Here is a 25,237-nt window from a genome sequence, read left to right as displayed (position 1 = left end):
ATGGTTATTCATGAGCTCTGGTGCTGAGAGTCTTATCGGTTACTGTGTCTCTGGACTCCAGGACTGTGCTAAAAAGTTTTCAGTCATCTCAAGTGCCCCAAGGATTTGTGGAGAACATGATTTTTTTTGTCATCTCAATGCTTTTCCTGGGTCCTCTGTTAAGCATAGCCTTCTCAGCCCCAGAGTTTGGTTCTAGCTGAGGTCCAAGTGGTTAACTCCTGTTGCAGAAGTGATGCTATAGTTTTGTAGCTAAAATAAGTTGTTCCTTGATACTGTGTATTTCTGTGTTGTGTTAGAGGTGAATCTAATGAATAGCTTTGTTAGGAGATTTTGCATTCCTCGGATTTTTGTTGCGTTGAGCTCTAATATAATTTGCATTGCATTGTACTTTAACAGCTTTCATCTTTAGTGAGGTAGGATATTAAGTATTTCCTCTTCTTACTTTTATGATGTCATTATTTCCAACTCTGAATTTGATCCAGGTGCTTATTAGGTATTTGGAACTCATTATAGATGATAGGTACTTACTGATGGAGATACAGCTATATATAGCAGGAATTGCTTGTAGGACAGAGGTTCAACAGGACTTCTTTGAGTTGTTTAAAAGTAACTGGAGTATATGAGTACAGTGCAAAATAGGAGTCTCTGTGATCTCAAGTGGGATATTCATAAATATTCTTTATGTCTCTTCTTTTTAAAGAGAAGGACAAATGCTTCTAGCCTGAGACCGTGCCAGGTTAATTCTTTCAAGATCTAATACATGAAATTACAGGATATGAAAGACCAGAGAGAGAGACCTTGCAGATTATTGTGTTTGTCACAGTCCCTTTGACACCATTCATTAAGAATGAATTCTGAGTGAATTCGTGATGCTGAAAATAGATAGATCTTGTTAAAATGGGAGACCTGAATAAGGAGGTTCAATGGTTGTTATCAAGAAGAGAGAGGCATACATATTGTCAGTAATGGAAGCTGCTCAGGTGAGGTTTTTCAGCTTGTAGGCAACTCTGTTTCTGAGATGGAAGCTCCATGGATAGTTACTTGTTCAAATGATATTGCTGCAGTCGAATGTAAGTGAGGTTTCCTTTTTAAAGCACATAAATAGTCTCCATTGAACTACAGGCATTTTGTTAGCTTTTGGGGGTTTTTGCACTTTGGGGAGGGCTTTGCCTGCATAGTGTAGGGCAGCAGCCTTATCACTTCCAGCAAAAGTCATCTGGAAGATTTAAAAAAATGCTCGTAATCTCGTAACTCATGTTGTAAATTATCAGTACTGTATACTGAAAACAACTTGTATAGTTCTTGTAGCTGTCCCAGAATATTGACTTACCTGTGGGGTTTTTTTCTTTATCATTGGAACGAATACAGGGGGCACACCTTCTCCAAGCTCTCAGATGGATAGCAACAGACCAGCTTTCTGTGTTGTATAGTAAATTGCAATAGCTATATCCGTGTTTTCACATTAGCTCTTCATATAGTCTTTATCTATTTAAATGGAATAACGAATCTCACTTTGCAATAGTACATAAAGTTGTTCAAGGAAGAATAGAATAGAATAGTTCAGTTGGAAGGGTGCGAACATTCCTGCTTTCCTAAGAAAGAGACCAAGCTTCTGAAACATGTTTTCTGCTTATATGGCAAGTTTGGAAAATAAGTTACTTGTGGACATGATTTGATAAAGAATGTCCATGATGAATAAGATTATGTTAGCATGTTACCTATGACGGAGTTTCCAGACAAGCAGTTTCTCTCCTCAACAGATAACAGGGAAAACTTCTAAACATGCTTACCTTATAATCACAGAATGGATGCTTTTTGAATGAGATTAAAACATAATTCTCCTTTAAATGATCCAGAAGTCCCTTAAGAGTGCCTGCCTTTCTTCTGAACAGCTCACAATCTTACCTGCTCTTCCACAAGTATTCCTAGCTTTGGTGGCCAGTTTCCCCCGTGTTTTCCAGAACTTCCTTTCCCCCTTCTCCCCACCACGTATGAAATAGCCTTCCTGGACTCATCCATAAGACTCCTGTTTCAAATCTTTCTTCAGTGACATTACTTATTTTTCTTCTGGTGAACCTCATGATGCAGTTAAGTGGACAGGAAACTGAAAATATTTGGTGCTTAACATGGGGGGCATGTCTTTTTCTCCTCCTTTTTAAATAACCTACATGAATATTTCTCAAAACTATTGAAAGCTGATTCCTTGTCTTTACTTCCCTTTTAAGAAATCTTGCATGATGCTCAATCAAGTTCACCATTTGCTTTTTAATGACAATGATACTTTACCATTATTCACAACTACCTGCAATGCACGGGCTGTTCCAGTTTCAGGGCTCCGTACAAATTCAGGCAAACATGAGTATTCGAATTACACATGGGCTTTTTCAAGTCTGTGAGAAGGCTGACATGAAACTCTGGAATCATAGAATCATAGAATGTTTTGGGTTGGAAGGGACCTTTAAAGGTCTCCTAGTCCAACCCCCCTGCAACGAGCAGGGACATCTTCAACTAGATCTTTCACAGATTACTGATGCCATTGCAAATTCACAGTAACAAACAGTTCTAGCCCATTTCCAGACTCCAGTTTAGAAAACTATTCCCAGAAGGACAGCAGATTCCCTAAGTCTTGAGTAATTATTTCCTAAAATCACTTTGTGGAAGATGAATTGAGCGGTCTGTTAAGATCATCCACCACATTCATCCCATGGGTTAGTCCTTTAGTCCAAGTCTAGGGAAAGGATGTTTTAAGTAGTATACATGAGACATCTGAACATATTTCTGTATGATTCTGTCTAGCCATCTTAATACTTCTTTCCCTTACTGACAAATGCTTCAGGACAAAGATCGCATATTTTTGTGGGTGTGGTTAGCACCTCTTATTTATGGGAACAGCTTCAGTAAACTAGAAAACACCTGGACCTAGATGTTTAACATTATTCTTGGGTATAGTGATGAGATCTGACACAGCAACTGTGCATGCGTTGAGAAAGGGAGAAGTGAGAGGAAAAAAGACCGTCATTCCAAAACACGATTTTTAAAAGTGGGAGTGCATTCTTCCTACTGCAGCATACACTTGCTGTGCATTTATCATTAGAAGTAGCGTTGCTGTCAGGCCTCCCACTCAGAAAGTGTTTAGACACCACATATTGTGTGTATTAGAAGTGCCTAACTAGGTAAAATATGTGACTGCTGCCATTGCTACTGTAGTTGAAGTTGGCCTCATTTTCTTTAAAGTTGCCTGTGATCTGCAAACCTTGTAATGAAGAAGGAAAAAAAGAAATGAAATGAAACAGTAATATATATCTCTTGGGTATTTCAAAGCCACAGAGAGCTAATTAAAATCTCAGACTTAAATATCTGATCCTTGGGGGTATAAAACAGTGCATAGGTTAGCTAGAAACCATAACTTCACAGATAAACAGTGGCAAAATAAAAACATAATTGTCTGGGGCCAGTTAAATTGGGTGTTAGTAGAACTTTATTTGAATAGGTGTTGGTTTATACATCTGAAAACCATCATTTATTTTTCCAGCATTTGCATATATTATCTGTAGTGTTAGATACTTGAGCTGTAAGATGCCAAGAAATTATCAAATGTGGCGCAGCAATTACTGGTGTGCTTTGTGCACAGCATTCAAGCTGTGCCGCCTTAGAATATAACCCCTCACCCAGGGAAAGTGTCCCATCTTTGCTGGCTCACCTCATCACAGGACAGGGGATGATTCATATTGTGTAGAAATGCTAGTGAGAAGTCGTTAGAGCTTGATGCTCAAGAAATTTCACGCTAATACTTTTTAGTCTGTCGTCTTTACCTTCAAAGTATCTCCAAATGAATCAGTTAGTGCACTTGTTTTCCTCTACCCTCATGTTGTAACCAGCTGAGTGGTAATGTGTGGTCTGTGATAGAGAAGGGCAGAAATAGAAATGATGTGTGGAAATAGCTAAAACTGGGCTGTAATAAGAGCAGATACACTGCAAGGAAAGAACTAAAAATACCTTCTGAATGGACGATGTGTGTGTGCGTATACAAATGGGAACAAAACTTAAATGGCCAGTATACCAGTTCTGTTGCTTAGGGATTTTATTCCTTTAATGATCTATTGATTTTCACTTCCCCGTTTCAGAAGGTTTTTTTGGGAGTTTGGTTTTGGGTTTGGGGTTTTTTTTGTTTTTTTTTAAGATCAGAAGTAATTTATTTCTTTGCTGTTTGTTATTTGGTAAGATTTTACTATTTTTAAACATCTCTTTTATATAAGCACATGTAAAAATCCAAATAAATGCTTCAACTAAAAAATAAAAAGGGGGAAAAAAAAAATCTCCAAATCCAAAGCACTATGTAATAATACTGTGCAAATATTAAGCAAATCAGGCTCACAATTATTACAGAATTCACAAGTTATGGTTGCCTATCAAACTATGTTTTACTTCATCATTATTTGGCTCCCTCGGTGCCTCAGAGTGGCTGTTCCCTCCTTCCTCTGCCATCCCTTACAGGACAGCACCGGCAGTACAAAACAGCGGGTCTCCAGCTCTCCTTTCCGTGTCTGGAATAGCAGTTGCCTGTAGAGATCAGGAAGGGAAATTGGAAACAAAGTCCTGCTTCTCCCCGATAGCTCCAAGTGGGAGATGCTCACTGGTGGTTGTACAACATGGCACACCTAACCACGTGGTCGGTGGGTGGGCAGAAGCTGTGGAGGAGATGGGTCCTCCATAGTGCAGGCAGGATCTTCAGAAAATATCTCTGTAAGGTCTGAAGGCTTCTAAAGAAGTCTTTTAATCACATGAAAACACTTCTAGAGCTTTGTATTTTGTCCAGACCTTTGCTTTTCTGTGTAGCTGTGTAAATCAGAAAAACTAAACTTGGATCAGTGAGAAGTTTTACGGAATCAGGTGGTTTTGGGTCTGTTCCAGTCCTGCTTCCTCTGGTTTCTTTAACTTGACAAATAATAAACTTTCCCCTAACCATCTCTAACTTTTGGGAATCAGTTGAGGACTTAGAAGTTGAGTAAATCAGCCTGAGGACAGACAGTAAACATGGAAGATTTCAATCCACAGTCAAAGTTTTCTTGAAGTTTTATAAGCAACTGGTAAACAACATTTTATAACGGGAGGTGTCAAGCAGCTTCAGCTATAACATTGACTTGAATGTTCAGTTGAAGTGAACTGTAATGTTCCACTTAATATAATCTCAATAATGTGTTTTGCAGTAGAAAGGAGGGCTCATGATGTGGTGTAGGCAACATTATACATGTGAGTTGCGAAGAAACAGAAGTTCTTGGCACCAAATATCTTACCTTTTAAATGTGGCAACGTGCTAAATATGAGTCATAGAGTGGAATAATTTAGTGTTTCTTTGTGCATTTCTTGACATGCGCTTCAGCAGAAGTACAAAACTTTAAAATTGCTATTTTATTTTAAAAATGTATCTTAAATAATGCTACTAATTACAGCAGCAAGAAAACCATTGTGTGTTTTACACTGGGATATCTCTTAAGCATGGTGTCTGGCAAACGATGCAGCTGTGCCATCTAGGACTTCTCATGCAATTATTACCCTGAGGGTCTAAGTCCTCACAAAAGTCAGGTGCTCAGAGATGTCTGAACATATTTTATTTTTGCTTTGATGATTTATAAAAAAAAAAAAAGGATTTACTGGACATCTTTTATGTCAAAGAATTTTATGAAAATACTCAAAAATTTTCAATGTGTTATCAAGATCTAGGAGTATGAGCTAGTTTTGGTAAAAATCAATACCTGCCCCCGTACTATTAAAATATTTTATCTTTTATGACTTTATGGAGGAAAAAAAAGGTTTTGGTAGCTTGATGTTTGAACTGTTCAAGAAAAGGTTATTTTAAAAGCAAGTTACATTGAGCTAAAAGCCTTTGAAAGACATAGAAATGAGAAGATAAGTTAGAGCTGTACAGATCATGTTATTAAATCTGAGGCCTGAAATAGAAGGCAATCCTGGCATTTGGTTTTAAGCCAGTAGATGTCTTTGGACTGAAAAAATAAGTTACATCTAGCCCTCTGCTGAACTTCTGTCTTTAGTACCCCTTCTCCTCATAATACCGATGTATATATTGCAATATGGCATGCATTTGAAACAACGAAAATTAGCCCCGTAATGAAAGGAGACTGTTTTCTAACACAATGTGACTGCTAATGGTAGGCTTCAGCGAATACCTGTGGCAGCCCAGCAGATTCCAAATAGCACCAAAAGCAGTCAAAAAAATGCTATAATAACAAGAACAGCAGTAGAAAACTTGATGCTTGCAGTCGTCTTAACTTGGAAATGTAAAAGACTCTGCAACGACTCCGTTTCCAGGACACCGCTGTTCTTACAGCTGGCATTGGTGGTCCTCCCCTCACGTGATCTCCTCAAATTCTCTATTCGTGGTCATTTCCTAATTCTCCAGCTGCAGCCCGAGTGTTGCTTACGTTATTTCCAGCCCATCAAATGTGGTTTCTCAGGGGTTCCTAATTGTCCATTTCTGGCAGGGTCACAAAGCCTCTGCTGCATCCTTCTTCTCTGTGACCCTTTTCAGATTCTGCGCTGTTGATCACACTTTCCGCAGTAACTTCTTCACCGTCAACTCCTGTATTTTCCTCTCCCACTTTCTCTTCCTACTCCCTCACTGCTTCAGTGTATCATCACACAAACAAACACCCCCCCCGCCTGCTCCTAGGGAAGAGGGGAGAGAGGTGATAGACAGAATAAGCCTCAAGATGTGATAAGATGCTGGCAGACAATATTTTTGTTGCTGGCTGAGCAGTGCAGTTAAGGATGCTCTTCAAAATTGTTACTGCGTGAAAGCTTCTGTGTCCTGGAAGTTTCTTGGGAATGCCATTTCTTAGATCCACTTCATTTTAAGATATTACTGATCTTTGAAACAAAAATATCCCATGCCCCTTTCTTTCTTACTGACAAAACCTAATTTGTTGGAAAGGTGAAAATGGAATTATGGGAATATGTATTTATGTTAATGGGAGAAACTATTATATCAAGGTCTTTCAATGTTTTTTTTTTTCTTCTTGTAACTCTTAAATTAGATTGGGTCTTTGTTATCTTTTGTGCTTTGCCTTTGTTTGTCTTGTATGTTTGGAGTGACCACCAGGACTTCCTACTTATGCTGGTAGTGCTGCTTGTGGTAGAAGCAAACCCACTGTCAAAAAAAGCAGAAACTTGCTTACAAGTTTGGAATATTTGACGAAGATGGATATTTAGGCATTCACTCATACCCCTTAAATAAGACTAATTTCCAAATTTCATTTTTCCTGTCCTGTTCAGAGTAAAAAAAGAAATAATCAAACCCACATAATTAAAAACAACCCTAAAATATCACTGCAGAAATATGAATAAAGATTTATTTAAGAAAAGGTGGGAAAAAAAGGAAGTCCTGTTAGAAGGTTTGTGTACAGCCAAATACAATCCAAGAGGAGCATCATCAGCTAGTATATATATTGTCATAGTCCCTTCATGGTAACTCAATTAAAATCAAGATGTATAAGCTGAGAGTGTACACTGAAGTGTTCATATTAAACATCTGCTGTTTAAAAAAAAAATCTAAAAATATTTGGAGAGTGAAATAAACTGTGAAAAGTCTGTTTTCTATTGTTTTCTCTTTTAAGACATTTGACCCTATATGTAAAGTTGAAAATATATCAAGGTCATTTAATTACGGAAACCATAAAACCTAAGATATAAGGTATGGTATTAAAGAAGGGTAACTATCTGCTAAACCAATTCAGTCAGTTTCTTTCAGGTACTCAGTGATGTACAGGTAGAAAGTTATGGAAATTCAAAAGAAATGAGGGGAACAGTTTTGTAAAAGTGGTGGAAAAAAAAATTGGTAGGACTGGATTACTTCTTGGTTTGTTTTTATAGCAGGCTTTGAGAACAAATTTTCTTTACTGATGCATATGCTAAAAGAATTCTTTGCTGCAGCCTCTCTGCCTTGCTTCCCAGAATTTGAGGATGAAATACATAGCTCTGTTTTTCCTACAGGTTCATTTCAATAAAGGTGCAAAATTACTAGGTTTTCATCAGGTAAACTTGCAGAAAAATTACCCAGCTTGGGGAAGGTCAAGCTTCACTAGGATGAGTGCAGGGGTTCTCATTACTGTGTGCAACGTGGCACTTCTTACTTCAGGTCATGCAGCTGATAGTTTTCAAGGTGAGTCTCATAATGCGAATCTAGGTCCTGTATCTGATAACAGCTTAAACCAGTTGGTTAGTATTCTTTCGGTGTAAGATGAAAAAGGGGAAAACAGATAAGACTGTCCCTTGTCTCCTTTGTTGCTTAGTAGATTGTAGAATAAATCCAGATAAGTGAAGCATAAGGCTTTTGCTTTATGTAGGTGTTCTCCACTTCTATAGTACCAATACAGTAAAATCACCACATATTTTCCCACCCCCTACGTGCATAAAGAAAAAATAGCTTATGCCTGAGATGTAAAATTAATCTTGTGGAGATCAGCAGCATGCTGCTATGCTCAAATTCTATTGCTTCCATAAAGATTCGTTTTCCGTTTCAAATTGCTAGGGGAACCATAAAATATTTAGATACCTATGTATGTAGAAATCTTTTGTTGAATACAGTTGTGTCCAGATATAGAAGATCTGCAGTTAACTTTGGGGACTGGATCTATGCAGATTTAAAAAAAAAAAAAACACCAAAAAACCCCAAACCAATGCTAACATCTAAAATTAATGCTGTAGAACTTTCCACATTATTTAAACTAACCTTCAGATTAAAATGAAATTAATTGCTCATTTGCCACAGTAATAAAAAGCGATGTGTTGTATTAAAACAAGGATGGATGTAGAGTTCTATTTATCTAAAAAGCTTCCTCACCAAGCTGAACTGGAAAGACAATGCACCTCTTATATAACTTCTCCAGGTTTTATTAGCTCCTTTATTCTCTCTGTGGTGTAATTAAGCAAAAGAAAATGTAGCATACACCCTCTTGAGATACATTAACATGTGGAAAGTTGTGCAGAGATCGGACCAAATTTTTTATAGTCTTCTTTGAACTACAGTTCATCCACAAAAGCCTTGCAGAAATTCTCCCATGGAAAGAGAGAATTTCTTCCCCGGTGTGTCCCTACCTGTCTAGGTGACATTTTATTTCTGCCTTTTCCCTCCAGTATAGGAGGTGCAGAGGAACCCCACATTGCCGCGACAGTTAGCTGCTACGTAGTTCACCAAGAGTGTGGTTTCAGTGGTAGAACTTCACACATCCAAGTGATATATTTAAATTTCTGTCCTCAAGAATCGCAGTTCTCCATTTGACTCCTTGACTTTCTCCTGTCCTGGCTCCCATGCACTAACCTCTCCTGTCTTAAGAGAAGTTTAATGTTTCCTGTGGATTTTCTTCAAACAAAGAGTCCATTATTTAATCCAGTGCACCCAGATGTTCCAGTTGGACTCGGAGGGGGTGGGGGGTGAAGAGGAAGTGAGAATCAGAAACAGTAAAACTTTCATAAATGGCTGTTCTGTTGTTATGTCTTTTGAAAGTGCAGTATGTGCCTGCTGTGTTCCATAAACACATGCATTGCATTAGGTACAAGCCAATGCATTTCATTCAAGCACATCTAAATACTAGAGGGAAACCAGCAAGGAGTTATGGTTGCAGGGGAAAATTAGGGGGAAGAAGAAAGAGTTCTGCCTAGTGCAGTGAGTACTAACTTGATTGGTAGACATTTATAGGGTAATATTGAAAGAGCAAACAAATCTAAGTTATCTAATTAGGAAATTGAGAAAAAAACCAAGACGACTCAAAAAAAGAGGAACTGAAGAAGACGTATACAGCAACAGCTATAAAAGTGTCTCTTGAATTGCTCTTCATAATGAAGAACAGGGAGCACAGTATCTGTATCTCTCAAGTTACAGAACGCAATAGTTGTGCCAGTGTAAAACTGGGAATTATGTTGGTGTTTGTGTTTGGCACGCTTTGCGCAAAAGTTCCGAGCGGATGTTTGTAATAGTTTGTCATTAGTGGATGTATAACCCTTTCTCATAAAATTATTATGTTATCCTCACCCACAATGAATTCAAATAAAACGTATCAGTCAGTGTGTGTGCATATGCTACCATATTAATAATAATTTGCAGGATGATAGAGATTATTTCAGCTGCCTAATTCAATATGGGAAGTCAGTGAGATCATAAATCATGGAACAAATTATCTTTTATCTTAAAAGAGAGTGAAAACACTGCCGTTAGATTTATGTGAGTGGACATATGCTCTTGCACCTAGCTGTTCTGAAAGCAAATTAATCAAACAGTTTTCCATAGGGATGCATTTGAATTTTTAGGTCAGTAGTTACAACAGCATTTATACTTTTAGGTGTCCTTCTTCATTTTTTTGTCGTCCTGTCACTCATTAAATAAATAGATTATTTTAAAACCCTTTAAACTCCAAGATTTTTTTGTTCTAAATTATTTGCTTGGCTGGGAGACTTTAAAGTTTGCATACACAAGCAATTTCAGTAGCTTGAAAAGTAATCGCACATCAGCTCAGCTGTAGCAATTGTCCATGTGCACATAATTTAATCTTCTTCTATTGTAGGCTCAGCTAAGCCATGTTGCATTAACTCACTTTTACCATGCATATATGCAGATAATTGCTGTGACTCAGCTGACACTCAGTAACTCAGTAAGCTGCAGTAACCTGATCATCTGCTTAAGCCTTTTTTTTTTTTTTAAATTACTGTTTTAAAACAGACCTAACGAAGTTTCTCATTCCTTTTGCTTTTTAAAAATACCATTTCTTTTTTGATTGGGCATGGATCCATTTTTCGTGTGTGTGGTTGGATCAGCCAGGTTCTGCACGTTAATTTGGGGCCACAAAGCCAGAGGGGTTACGGAGACCTGTGTCTGCAGCTGCAGCTCATACTGCTGTGAAAAGAGAAGTCAAAACTCCTCCTCTGTCAGGACACGGGGGGCGAGAGCACTCGTCAACGAGCTCAGCACAGACGAGCGCTTTGGAGCCACGAAGCAATCTCCTGCCCACATGGGAGTCTGCAGGAAAGGGTGGGAGGTTGACGGCTTTTTGGATCTGGCCCCATTTCATCTTAATCTGCTCTGGCTCCTGATCTTTTCAAAGTCTCCCCATTGTGCGTGTGATTTCTGCTAAACATGCAGAGAAATTTTTAAGATCAAGACCATATGATACAGAAAGATTAATCTACCCTTTGGCCTTCACCTCTCCCTCCCACTGGGGGAGAGGTTTGGTTCTGCTAATTTGTCATGTTACTTTTTTTTTCTCCTGCCATCATTTTTTTTCCTCCTCATGGTTCACCTAAATTGGGGATTTTGGCCCAAACACTCTCAGCATATAATGAAGATAAATAGAATTCTTCATGTCCACTACGTGAATTTTGAAGACATCATTGTTTATTTCACCCAGTTTTAATGTGGAGAATTTGTAACTCATTTGTAGAATATAAGTGTTTTTTCACTTTTATTATATATTGTGGCTGAGTGAATCCCTGTAGGTCTGTGAAGCAGATGTGTTAGTACAGCTAGTGTAACAGCTTCATTCCTTCCCTCATCTTCTGCAATGAGGTCAAGTTTCGAATTGTTACGATATGCAGTAATTAAATATGAATAAATAAAATATCACCAGATAATGAAGCTGCAGTCCCCTCTGTCATGTTAAATCATTGATGAGGTGCCTGTGAGTAGGAACTGTGGCTGATGATGTCTTCTGCCTTGAAGTCTCTGATTAGCTTTCGGAGCATTCGTGTAAATTTTTCTATCGTCTTTGCATCGATAGTCAGAAAAAATCTTTTGCCTCAATGAAATATATATCTGGATCATTATATCCTCCTGCCTCATCAATCCATTCCTTTCATGTCTTCCAACACCTGAATAATAACTGGAAGTGGACCAGTTTTGCAAATAACAACTACGTAATTTGACTGTGTTACCTTGTTAGGTATCAGTATGTAATTTGCAAGCTTGTTAGAATAAAGAGTTAGGTTTTTGGGAATAGATGCAGAGTACCTCTGTTTATCTATTTCTGTTTTTAAAATCATATTTACCCCATAAAAGTATTAATTTCAGTGAAGAAATGGAAGAAATAATGAACAAAATGAAAATCTTTGTTTGCATTTGTCTGTTTCAAAGCGGCCCAGATGTTAACCCAGGTATTTTAGATCCTACAAATCCTGCTCTGCTGGAAATGAGGTCTGACTTCAGTATTCATGCTCTTCTGAAAACTCCTCCTGTCCCCATAATGGCTTTCAACCCATCTAAAACGTTACTTCTGTATCTATAGCTATTACTTTTATATCTATAAATATCTCAGATTTATAATGCTTAATTTCAGACTCTAGAAACTTAATTTCAGACTCTACTGTTTGCGCTGTGCTCTCACCTGTGAGAGGACTGGAGAATATCTAGCTTATAAGTTACGAGAAAGCTGTCCTTTGGTTTCATCAGATGTGAATATTAGGGGAAGGAGCTCCACTTCAAGGATGAAGGCAATTTATGCATCAGGTTGGCGACTTTAAAAGGTGCTGCGTGTTTGAAGCAGTCTGGGGAGCTGGAATGCTACTGCCCATCTTCAGCTGTTTCAGTTGGTCACTGAAGATGTAAAGCCCAGTCCATCAAGCGTTCTTTGCTCCTGGCTTTAGACCATAACTACTGCAGAAATGCTGTTGTCTGGTCGCAATCTATAGGGTGATGGGTTGAGACTGGACGATCAAAGTACTTGAGGGCTTGTTTTACCGTGTTCTCTTGTGATTGACCATTGCATTTCCACCGGTTTATCTTTATAATACTTCCATCTTTTTTCCAATATTTCTTTATTGTTAGAATTACTTTTCCTTAAAGCAATGTCTCTGGTACTCTGCTTTTATATGATTGATGAACTGCACCTTCTGTCACATAAAGATAGCATGGAATGTAATCATTAGGAAAGACACTGGACTGGGAGTGATTATTTTTCTTCAGTACTACCACAGAATTCCTGTTAATACTAGAGATGCCCAAGTGAGATTTAGATAAATCCTCTCACACGGTCAAGCAGTCTGTTGCAGCAGCACAGAAGTTAACATATGCTAATTTACCTTTCTGAGCTCCATTTTCACGTAGCTAGGTTGCTACCAGTACTCAAGTTAAATCTAGGATGGTACCTCCAGATCTCTACACTGCAGTCACAAAGTAAACACTCCTCATTAAAAAACTCCCATTTGTTCATAGCATTCTTTCTGCGCAGGAGACCACTCCTGATCTACACAACAGAGTTTTGGCATCCGGAATTACCTTTTATCTCCACAGGTTTGCATGCAGGCACATGTAAATGCGGAGTAAGCAAACAAAGCCCAGCTTGTGGCACCTAAATAGAACCACATGCTGCAAACCTCAGCCAGCAATGCAGCTGCCAGCAAAGATTCAGCGTGCACGCATCCCAGGAGCGATGTCAGCAGCTGCGAGCCCAACAACATTTCTGGCAGTGATGTTTTCCAGTTTAGGCCTGGCCACTCTTTACATCTCTTGCCCATCTGTTTGTTTTGCATTGTGTTACATCATCCCAATTGCAATATTTAAACTATAAAATCATCGGGGGATCGTACAGAGGGGGAAGCTGCCTTGTGCAGGTTGCCTCAGGGAGAGCTTTCTATTCATAGAAGTTGGTGTCAGAGAAAGTGCAGAGGCTTTTTTGCGGGAGGAACAGATGCATGGGAAGCTGGGACTGACACTGACAAAACCACGGGGAGGTTAGAAACAAATTGGAAAGTTAAGGATGTTTTGTTTTCAATATTTCTACATTTCGGTTGTGAAGCAGATTTATGATGTTCTTGAAGAGCTTCTTGGGTTCCAGATACTGGTAGAATGGAAATCAGGAATTCTTGGGACTACATTTTATCATTGGCGTCGTTGCCTAATTCAGTATTTTGTGACTTTGAACAACACTGCTGTATACGTGCTTAAGTTTGTGAGACAGAAGTCACATTTTCTCTTAGAATGTCTAGAGGAAAATAGGAGTATGTCCTGTGAATAAACCTGGGGTTTGAGTTAACTTTTGGGTTCAGCTGTGTTTGGAATTCTTGGTATTTGTTTTTTTTAAATATTCTTGTAAAAAAAAGTGTATTGGAATGATTTTTCACAGGAAATAAAGTGTCTTTTTTGAGAATACTTATAGAAAATAAGTTAGTAAACATTGGCTTTACTGGTAGCTGTTCCTTATCTGTTCAGAAACAGCTTCTGAGTGTTGCATCCCTTCCAAGACTAGGAATACTCTTAAATATCGAATAATCCCAAACTTCTAAATGCATGTTTTAGAGAAGTAAGACTTTAAATAAAGAACATATCTGAGAAAATCGTGGGTGACTCACAAAGAATAATATGGCAGAACTTGTTAAATTAATTATTTTTTCATATTTCATAGTTGCTACATGACTTCAACTCAAAAGCAACCCAGTGCTTTGTCAACCCATATGACAGCCCTCTTCAAACACTTAGTAGAATTTCATCTTTATTTAAAAAATTAACAATGGATATGGGTCCACATTTTAATTTCTTTAAAATTAATACAGGGCTAGAGATGTCTCTTGGACACCACCTTGCAGAACAAAAAATTACATGGGTCAAAGAATTGAAAAAATGAGACACCCCTATTAAACATTCTTGCCTACCGCATGGCTAGGCTTAGCATACTTTGTTAATCATAGTAATGGCTTTCATTTCATGGAAGAAGGTGAGCTCAAACAGGATGCGTCTAGTATCAGCTAAGTTTGTGTAACTCAGTAGTGAAATAATTTTATAAAAAAGACTCTAAAAACAATGATCCACTGAAACGTTAGGTACTATTATAAATAATACCTGTAATTTTATAAGGTAGATTGTAAAGCATTGCTTCCAACAATAACCTAACTGAATGTGTATAAATAGTCTTACCGATGCATAGTTAGCACTCCTCCTGTCCCCCTCTGCCTACCCACTGCTTGTTGATTATCATTTAAGCATCAGCTGCATATTAAGCTGTGATCCTTCCTTCAAATGTTTGCAATCCAGACTGCTTCAGGAGATGGTGTGGGCTAACATATCTTCGGTTGGTTGGCTTTTACTTTGTCTTTTGATGATAGCTTTTCTTGAACTGGGTAGCATGTGTGAGTTTCTGTTTTCGTTTTATCTTTTCATCTGGACATCCCTATACATGGGCTTAAGAATGAAGGACGTGTTTCTGGAGCAGATTGAGTCGTGGAACATGTAGATAGAGCCATGCCTCCTCAAGCAGCTCTAGCATCACAAAATCAGTTTAGATCTGTCCAATGAGACTAAAAAAGGATGTAATCCATGAAGTTGGTAAGGAGTGTCTTCTCTCAGTATTAAGTTCCATCATACAGTTGGTTTGGAAAGAATGTACATACATCTTAATGGTACTAGCCAACAAGATTCTGAATTATCTGTGAAGGATAAAGTCTGCATTTTTGGGGAGATATCAATTCTGCTAGTGCCATGCTGAGATAAATTCTTAAAGCTAATCAGTCTGGTTTTTGAAGACGAAAGATTTATATCTCAATAATCACCCCACTCAGGTAATGATAATGATTTTAATTCACCCATTAAGCAAGCACTTTTCCCCTGCTAAAATGTTCTTGGACTTTCAGTCAGTTTTACATTAAAGTGCCTCTCTTCCTTTTACTTCTCTTTCAGCTAAATCCAGGCAGAAGTGCTGACAATGAAAAAACTTTTGAGTACCTTCTATGAGTCATACTAGGAAGACTTAATCGAAAGAATCATAGAAGGGATCTGAGAGGTCCCAAGGGAACACCTGCTATACCTGAGTAGACTTTACAGGTTTCTGGCTAACCTGTCCATGTGAAGTTGTAGTTAGGGAAATCTAATAAAGTCCGCCACATGATTTGTTCCAATACTTCCTTATACTTCCAGTTAAAACCACATTTCCTCATGTCTGAATTAATCTGCCTTTCAGAAACTTAAGATCACTCTTCTTTGTCCTCTTTGTGGTATAACTAATAGAAGGAATGTATTTTTTCTTCTTTTCTAAGCATTGAAGGCTGCTACTTTGTCTCATCACTTCCTTTCTGAACTGAAGATCCCATTTAAATTAGTTGTCCTTCATTGGTCACGTTTCCCAGAACTGTGATCTTTCTTGGTATTCTCTCAACCCTCTGAAGATGAAAGTCTTGTTTCTGAATTGGAAACACAGAAGTGGATTTGTTGTGTTAGCTAACACTGCAGTAGCCCTGAGGAGAACAGAGTAATTCAGGTGTCCTCCGCAGAGTGCTCCTGTTCATACCAGCAAGATGATGATTCTTTTTGCTGCAGTAGTTTCCTCCAGATTCAGCATGTGACCCACTGCAAAACTTATGTCCCTCTTTGCAGAACCGCTGTTTAACATTTATGCAACTGACTCGTGTAGTGAGCTGGCTTCTACCTTTTTTCTGTTGCTTATTCTTTCCTGGTTGTAGTACTGTGGACTTGTTGAGTTCTATCTGTTTTTTCTGATGACTCCTCCAGTTTTCAGGATTCTTCTAAATACCACTTATGTTCTTCTACAATGCTTACAGCTTTACCGATGGAAGTGTCATCTCCAGATTTAAAATGCATACTCAGCTTATTATTAAAAATATTGACTAGTACCAGGCTCAGAAACAAAACCCTGGCAAGCTCCTCCCCTCATTCTCTCCCAGTTTGACAGTAAACCCATTAGTAACTACTCTGGTTTGGTTTTCTAATACCCACCTTAAAAGCAGTTTCTGTAGGTGGTATTTTCCTAAGTTGTGGCTTGGGTTTCAGAATCCTGATTAGAAAAGTTTATCGTCTCTACTGTCGTCGTCCCCCGTTATCCTGTTCTAGGAAGACTACTTTGACACAGTTTGTTCTTGACAATACTACTTAGACTATTATATATAATTTTAATATCTTCTAAGCTTCAAGTGTTTTGTTTCCTTTATCGTTTTGTATTGTCACGGAATGATTGAGGCTGGAAGGGAGCTCTGGAGGTCATCTGGTCCAACCCCTCTGCTCAAGCCGGGCCACCTAGAGCCGGGTGCCCAGGACCGTGTCCAGTTGGGTTTTGAATACCTCTGAGGATGGAAGCTTCACAACCGCCCTTGGCAAGCTGTGCCAGTGCTCGGTCACCATCAGAGTGAAAAAGTGTTTCCTGATGCTCAGAGGGAACCTCCTCTGTTTCAGTTTGTGTCCATGCCTCTTGTCTTGCCACAACCGAAAGGAAAAGAGCGTGACTCATCTTCTTTACACCCTCCCTTTGGATAATTTTTTCAATAATCTCATGTTAGGCTGGCTTTTCCGCAACTCCCAGTTTTCTGATTTGTCCCAGTTTTAAAGATCGGCGCTTGCTTTTACTTTTTCTAGTCTCTTGGAACTTTACTTGTCCTTCACAATTCTCAAAAAATAGTGTCTGGTAGCTCAGAGATTGTCTCAGGTATGTCCCTAAATATTTTCTTCACATCTAGCTAATTTGAAATTGTTATATAAGGACTCTGTCTAACCTGTTCGCTTCTTAGTGCGTCTTGTCTTCTAATCCCGCTGTTGCTAAAGTTATGTTATCTGTCTGATTGCAGTTGGTCTTTCTAATGAAAATTGAAACAAACAAAAAAATTAAACAGTTGGCTTCTTATATTCCTCTGTTTTTAATGGATAGTTTGTATTTGTATATCCTTGCTAATCTAACTAATTAGCTATGTAAGTGCTATGGGCATTTGGTTTGTGCTTAACCGTTGTGATGGTAATCTTTATCCCGGTATAGTGTGTTCTGTTTCTTTAAAGAAAAAAAAAAGGCTTTTAAAACTTAATACTGCGCAGTAAAGTTGTTGGGCTGATAAGTGCATTATAAATATGCAGATTTACTTGAGAAAAAGCATCAAAGCAGAAATAAATAGGACATTCCGTTTAAATACGTATTTCCTCCCTCACCACAAATCGGTTACACAGAAAAATCTGTAACTTTAGGAGGCCTGGTTAAAATGTGTTAAAAGTTAACTGTTTTGAATGGTCGTTTCTCAGTAAAACCTTTAGCTGATGCTTTCCATGTGAAGGCAATGTTCTGCAAATGGGGATTTTTTACCTTTCTAACCGTGGAAAGGACTTGAGCTTGTAAACTTCCAAAAGAGTCACTTGAAATGGAAGATGGTTGAAGACAAGTGACGCTTTTCAGACAGCAAGTAGTAGTACCAAAACCCCAGAATCTGTTGGACTGCAACATTGTCACTTCTCTTAGGCTGGAATAAAAAAAAAAAAAAAAGATGGAATGCCTGTGTACTTGATGCTTAGGATGATGTTGATATTTACCATATGGATTGGACAGGAGGTCTGCTTATTCTCAAGTAAAGAACAAGATGATTTTTAATAGGTAATATGACAAATATTACCTCTTTGTGCTGAACAGGAAAGCCATTGATCTTGCTGAATAAAAAAGTTAAGAACTGATGAATTTGTACCATCCCCTCATTTTATCTCCAATTGCATGAATAAAACAATGCCAAGAAAAATGCTATCCAAATTGTGCAGATAAGGTAAGGCACTTCAGTGATGAATTTTTCCCTGACTTCACCAGGAGTATTTGAGGGATATCTGCTGTTAAGAGTATATGCCCAGTAAACAAGCTTTTGTCACAGAAAGAAAAAGAAAGCCATAAGCAAAGGCAGGACACATTTCTTTGTTTCATGAAGAATAATGCTGGTGGCAGGTGTAATCAGTTGTGTCATCTTAACCATTTCCAGTTAAAAGTAACTTTCTGGTATTTTGGTCAGTGCAGCTAGTGTGGTAAACCTGCAGAAGTAGGGGGAGGGTTCTGAATATAGGGGCAAACTAATGAACATTTATATCAGCACTGGAACAGCTTGGGTGAAGTATATTGAGCAAACAGTGATAATTAAAATCTCTGGAAGTGAAGCAGAGTATGTGGCCAGACACACAAGACTACATGTTAAAGCTTAGGTGTGTGCTAGTGGTATGTTTTAGCTCATGACAAAATTCCTATTTCAGCTTGGTCTTCAGGTTTCTTAAAAATAGTTTCTGATAATGCAGTTTCAGTTTCAGAAATAAATATTTTACACATGCAAATTCATTCACATGGATTCAGTAGGAAATATTTCAGATTCATTTAGGCAAGCAGGTTTTGAAGAAGTCTTCTAATTTTGGCTGCTTACAAACGCAGAGTTGGAAAATAGATATTGTGCCTTGTCAGAGAAGCTGTTGCAGTGATGAAAAATGTTTTTTAACTCCTTATTATTACTGCTGTGGGGTGGAATTTTTCATGATAGCAGATCCCTTCTCTGTTGAAAAGTAAAATTTAACATCATAGTGTTTGTATAGCCAAGGAGGTTTGTGTGAGATTATTCTGACAAAAAGGTTAGTGCTTGGAGAAGGCAGGAAGATAAAATCTACTCATACACAGTAAGATCATGAAATACAGCAAAAATCTTGTGTTACTGTTTGTATTGAGTAAAAGAGCCCATCCCCATCTAAAGATACGGCTTCTGATTAGGGTATGTTCACCACTACTCAAAATCTATAATTTATATCTGGGCATTCATGAGTAAGATTCATCTTTCCTAACTTACAGGTTCCTAAGATAGGTCACAGAACTGAACATGTTCCATTGACTGTTGAAGGACCATGGGTTGAATAGTTCCTAAGTATGCATCATATTTTTAGCTTTCTAGTACTAGATGGGTTCAGTCCTCCCAACAGTGTCTCTAAGTTATGTAGACAGGAGCATCTTTGACGATAAAGTATGAAATACTTGAAGCAACATTTTGATTATCCATAAAATCTACTTGTTTAGAAAAACTTTCTAAGTGACTTCATTGAATTTAGAAACAAATAAGGACTTTGAAAGTTATACATTAGAGCAGAATGAGATATTAGTGATAAAACATGAATTCACGAATACCTTCCTTATTTCTAAGTTACAAGGCATTTTTGGAGTAGCACATACATCTGAAAGCATTCTTAGGTTGGGTGAAGCTATTATTGTTCCTACAAGCTAGCAAGATCCTCTATTTTATTGACTTGCAATAAGGCATAGATGGCTTTAATTGTTTGTATTTTATTGTATGTAGCTTTTGCCTTGTCAATGAGTACTTATCCCAGTTTCAGAATTGAAGAATGATTTTTCACATGAAAGAAAATCTAGCTTTTTTCTAGATCTTATACCCCAGTCAAAGCATGTTTCTTGGTAGAAAAAAAAAGATTTACGTATTTGCTACCACAAATATTCGGCGCACAGTTGAAATAGACAGTATTCCTAATCTCTGTCATGAGCGGAGGACTGGTTACTGGTAGGAAATCAAATCAGAAGATAAGATGTCTCAAAACCCCATGCATTTACAGTGACAGATAGCTTAGTGCATGGGATAAAACTTGAGGATTTTGTATTCTACACATACATCACTGTCCATCTGCATCAGGAACACACTGAACAGGAAGACATGAAGAACAAAATTGAAGTAGGCACAGCCATGACGATAGAAGATTTGAAATTACTTAAACCTCTGTGAAACACCCTATATCCCTTTCATTTCTGGAGACTGTATGATAGTTACCCTTCTGAACATGTTGTAATTACAAGTCATAGCTTCCACTGATTCATCAGTAGGGTTGAGTGAATTGCAGTGTATATCAATACCACTAGACAGGATGGTACCATTTCCCTTTTGCTGAAGAGAGTGAAACTTAGTTCTGCAAACAGAAGATTACTGGTTTTAATTGAAGGCATGAATGCAACTGAAAAGTAAAATCTTATTAGCTGCATTAAGAATTAGCAACATGGAACAAATTACTCTTAACATTAAAAACTAAAATCGGTACTGCATTTGGGGTAATGATCTACTGATTGGCCTGAGGACGTGGCTAGTGAGGCTGATGTCTTTAAGCAGTGGTAAAAGGTACCAGCCTAAGGCTTACAGTAAAGTGGCTTACCAACAACCACAGACATCCCTGATCCTCCCCCCTTGCTTATCTGTAGGATACAGCTGTTGCTGAAACCAAGTTAAATGTTCTCATCTTAGAGAAACAGATTGGCAGGGATACTGAAAAAAATAAATATCTATCCCCTACACATGGACCTCAAAAAAAAAGCAAAACACAGCAGAGACTGATATTTTAGCCCAGAAAGAACTCATGAAGGCCATGCAGTCAACTTCTGAGTAGCTGACAAGTAAGCCTTTTTGATCTCCTGGTAATTTAGATAACTTTTCAGAGTCTTCTCTAGAAACACATTAAATTTGTTCATTTTATGACACATTTATTGCAGATTAGTTACTCCCTGCTGCTTTCTTGCCATTGTAAAATCTAATGAACATAGAAGCTAATGAAACATTTTGGAAATGAAACATCACAGAGCTGGAGACTGGAGGCGTTATGATTCTGCGTGTTAGCATCCCTTAATTACCTCATGCTTACAGTTTATCCATTTGTCAACAGGAAGAATCAAGAGCTCACAAGTAAATATGTTGGGGTTTCTCCTAGTTGTACCAGTTCCTACTGCTCATTGACACCACCGTGCAATCTCAGGAATGTCGTGTTGCTTATCTTGTCCCTACGGTGTCTCAGTGATGTTAGATCGTAGCCTTGGGATTTTTCCTCTTTTTTTCTCAGCCTTATTGTTGTTAATGTCCACTAAATGCCTCAGACCTCTGTGGTAATATTCCACGCTATAAAGGGACTGCAGTGTTACATTGTCAGTCTCGCTGCCTATAGTCTGTACTTCTCTCTCCTACTTTGTAGTTCTGTCTGTAGTTATACAATAGAACATCTTATTGCAAGATGTTTTGGCTGGAAAAACATTCTTATTTATCTGGTATTCTGAGTTGGAAAGCAATAAAGCCTGTGATCAGACCTTAAAGTTGACCTTCTTTTGCTTCACGTTACCATGGGTATCATCATTTTGTTCCTTTAATCTCACTTGATGGTGAGAGGAAGGACTGGGGCTTCGTGATACATTTCTTTCCTCACTGAACATACCACAGAAACACCCGGTGTTTCTTCTTGGCTGAGCATGCCCACATGAGTGAGAAAGGCAATATAACTCGCTTCTGTCAGGAGTTCAGATCTATTTGTGATATAGTTTTGGCAGGAAGAGAAAATCAGGGGAAAAAATGTTCCTCTATTTCATGGCTTACCGAGGACCCGTTGTATAGTTATCAGAATACTGTTGATGAGGAGAAGGTATGTATTTACTTCCTTACCAGTATAGATTCTGTGTAGAAAATATGGTTTTAAAAAACACGCATTTTTGTTTTGTTTTCCCTTCCTTTTTATGTACACATAGTTCTCCTACAGCAACAGGCAGATTATGGTAATGTCTTAGAGGAGACAAGCAGTGGTTGTGTGGTTACTGAGTGGGATCTTTGCCTGCAGTAAAATTTTATTTTCCAAACTAAATGTGACAACAGAATTGCATACATAAACTGTTCATGGGAGCTAAGACCTATTTACAACAAGCAGCATGGTTACATTCTACTCAGGACTGGAAATCCCGTTAGACTCTGTAACTAGTCTTGCCACAGCCTTGGAAGACATGAGTTGCTTGACCCTGGTGTGCACAACACTAAAGACTTGCCCACGTGGTTCTCCACAGGCCGTACCGTAGCCCATATCATTTGTGAATAAACTTGTAAACCCATAGGAAACATGGCACTTGACAAAATTTACTTTAGGCTTCACAGTGCTATTCGAGCAAAGAGAATATATGCTCATTTGAACTATGACCTTTTAAAACTTCATGACTTGTGAATTATTTTTGAGAAGAAAAAGAAAATTGTGCCAAAGAAGTTTAGAACTGAGCTCAAAAGAGTTTGTACAAATAGAAAATTAGGGAAAGAGAGAAAACTTCTGTGACACAGACTAAAGAGAAGAGAGAGTTGCCCTGACAGCAAAGAATGCTAACGGCATCCAGGGCTGTATGAACAGGAGCAGACTCAGTAGAGACAGGGAAGTAATTAGTCTCCTCTACTCAGCACATGCGAGGCCACCTCTGGAATACTGTGTCCAGTTTAAAGTCCCCCAGTTCAGTGAAGACATCACTAAATCGGAGGCAGTTAGCAGAGGACCATCATGATGGTGGGAGCTGGAGCACTTGCCTTGTGAGGAGAGGCTGATGGAGCTGGGCTTGTTCAGCCTGGAAAAGGAGATGGCTTCGGGGGGACCTGCCAGCAGCCCCCGTGTCAATGGGGCAGCATCTCTTCTCCATCAAGACGATGGAGTCGGGCTCCTCACAGGGATGCACGGTAAGAGGATGAGAGGTGATAGGTATAAATTGAAACAAGAGGTTCAGGCTGGATATAAAGAAAAACATTTTCACTATGATGGCAGTCAGGCATGGGAATGGGTTTGCCCAGGGAGGCTGTGCAGTGTCCATCCTCGGGGATTTTCCAGAAACAACTGGACAAAGCCCTGAGAATCAAAAAATCGCAGAATGGTTTGAGGTTGGAAGGGACCTCTGAAGGTTATCTGGTCCAACTTATTGTAACTCTGGGTGCTTATAAGGTATTGGGAGAACTTAAATGAGTATTACTAGGTGAGAGTTAAGCTTTAGTGCCTAGCATGAATTGCAAGAGAGGGATGTAGATAATTGTTTCTTTACATGTTGGAAACAGGAAAGCTTTTACATAGCAAAGTATATTACAGAAAGTAGCTGGCTGGTTTTTTCATGGACTCTTAAGGTTTTCTACTAAGCAAATATAAGAATATATTCTAATGGTTTTGGCTTGATTGGGTCATTCTGCTTTAGTCTTGTTATTTGTTGACCATTAGAATATGCAGTACCCTTTCCAACTGATTCCTGTGAACGAGGCCCACACTGGGATTACATCGTAGTTTCACAAGATCAAACAAGTTGGCTGTTAGGTGTTTGGACATTTTAAATCTTTGTTTACAAGAAAGGTAAAGAACCTGTTTACATTTGACACGTATAGATGGTTTCTGGAGCAGCTGCTTATGCCGATACATCAACGTGAGGTTCCTGCTGTAGTTACCTAGTGGAATCTAATTGAAAGCTTTCATCTGATTCCTCCTGTTTTCAGTTGATAATTTCCTCTTACAACAGACTAAATGTTTTTCTTCGTTTCCACTCGTTGTTCAGTATAAAATGAGAGTAGTCATCAATGAATCACATAAAAAGTCAACAGAAAGGAATTAGCTACTATTGGGCATTAGAAAGGTGGGAGAATTTGGGAAGAAAAGCTTCTTTGGGAAGACCGGGGTATTTCCCTGGTCCATCAGCTCTTAGCTGTGCTGGATGTTCCCTCAGTAACACATCAGTTCTTGCTTCTATTTCCTTCAACAGCTTGATGAAATACAAACAGTTAGGGCAGCCAAGAGAAATACATTTCATGACATCATTCTCTGGTGGATAAGTTTAAGTTAATTAATTATGCTCGATTTTATTTCTTTGTTCTCTAATCTGTCTAAACTATGTTACAGGCTCCACTGATCATCTATGAAGACTAAATAATGTGCAGGCTTGTACATGGTATTTTCTGACTAGGGAGAAAAAAGTCGTGTTTATTTCTCTTAACCTATGTTGAGGAACCTTAACTGTGGGAACAAAATGGGGAACAGGTCTGATACAGAACTAAATGTTTACTGATGTATTTTTAAACAAGTGAAGTATACTGACATTGTCAGGTGAAGACAGTATAAACATTGCTGCAGACTTCTAATTGTATATTGGCTAAGAAGTGGAAGTTTTTTTCTTCCCTGACTGTATAATATGTCTGGTGATTAATTTAGTATCCATTATGAGTGCAAGACATCAGCATTATGCACACTAAGTTCTTTCATCCTCAGGCCAGGAACCATTTTGCAGGCGTAATGCAACAAAGCCTACAGAGCTGCGTGGGTGTATATAAACTCTAACCTGAACATCTTGCAGTGTTCTCAAGTGGGAGGGTAATTTCGCCTCTTCGTTGATTTTACTGATGTGTCTTATGAGCAAGTAGTGCCATTTCCCCCAACCTGTGATGAACTGAGTGTGCTATACAATGTGGGCTGTTGCTCACCAGAGGATTAAGCAGGAGCAACAAACCTGCTTCACTTTCTTCAAACCTTTCATGAGTGATAGACACGTGTGTCAGCTTGTACAGTCTTAACATTTTGATATATAAAAGCAGCTTCCGGTTCTTCTAGAGGAGACTGCCTAGGTTGACAAAAATGCTTACATTGCATTTGGATTGTTTACAGAAAAACCACTGCATCAGTTGTGCTAAAATCTTCAAAAGCAAATTTTAT

General features: G+C 38.4%; 1 protein-coding gene across 3 annotated transcripts in view; it reads left to right on the top strand.

The window, feature by feature from the left end:
• The window catches only part of DCLK1 (doublecortin like kinase 1), a 246,668-nt gene that overhangs the window by 140,517 nt on the left and 80,914 nt on the right, over positions 1-25,237 (top strand). The window lies entirely within an intron of this gene.

The sequence above is a fragment of the Harpia harpyja genome, chromosome 17 (assembly GCF_026419915.1).
Source record: "Harpia harpyja isolate bHarHar1 chromosome 17, bHarHar1 primary haplotype, whole genome shotgun sequence".
Taxonomy (NCBI): domain Eukaryota; kingdom Metazoa; phylum Chordata; class Aves; order Accipitriformes; family Accipitridae; genus Harpia; species Harpia harpyja.
The sequence above is the reverse complement of the archived record's forward strand: the minus strand, read 5'-3'. Positions and strand labels throughout refer to the sequence as shown.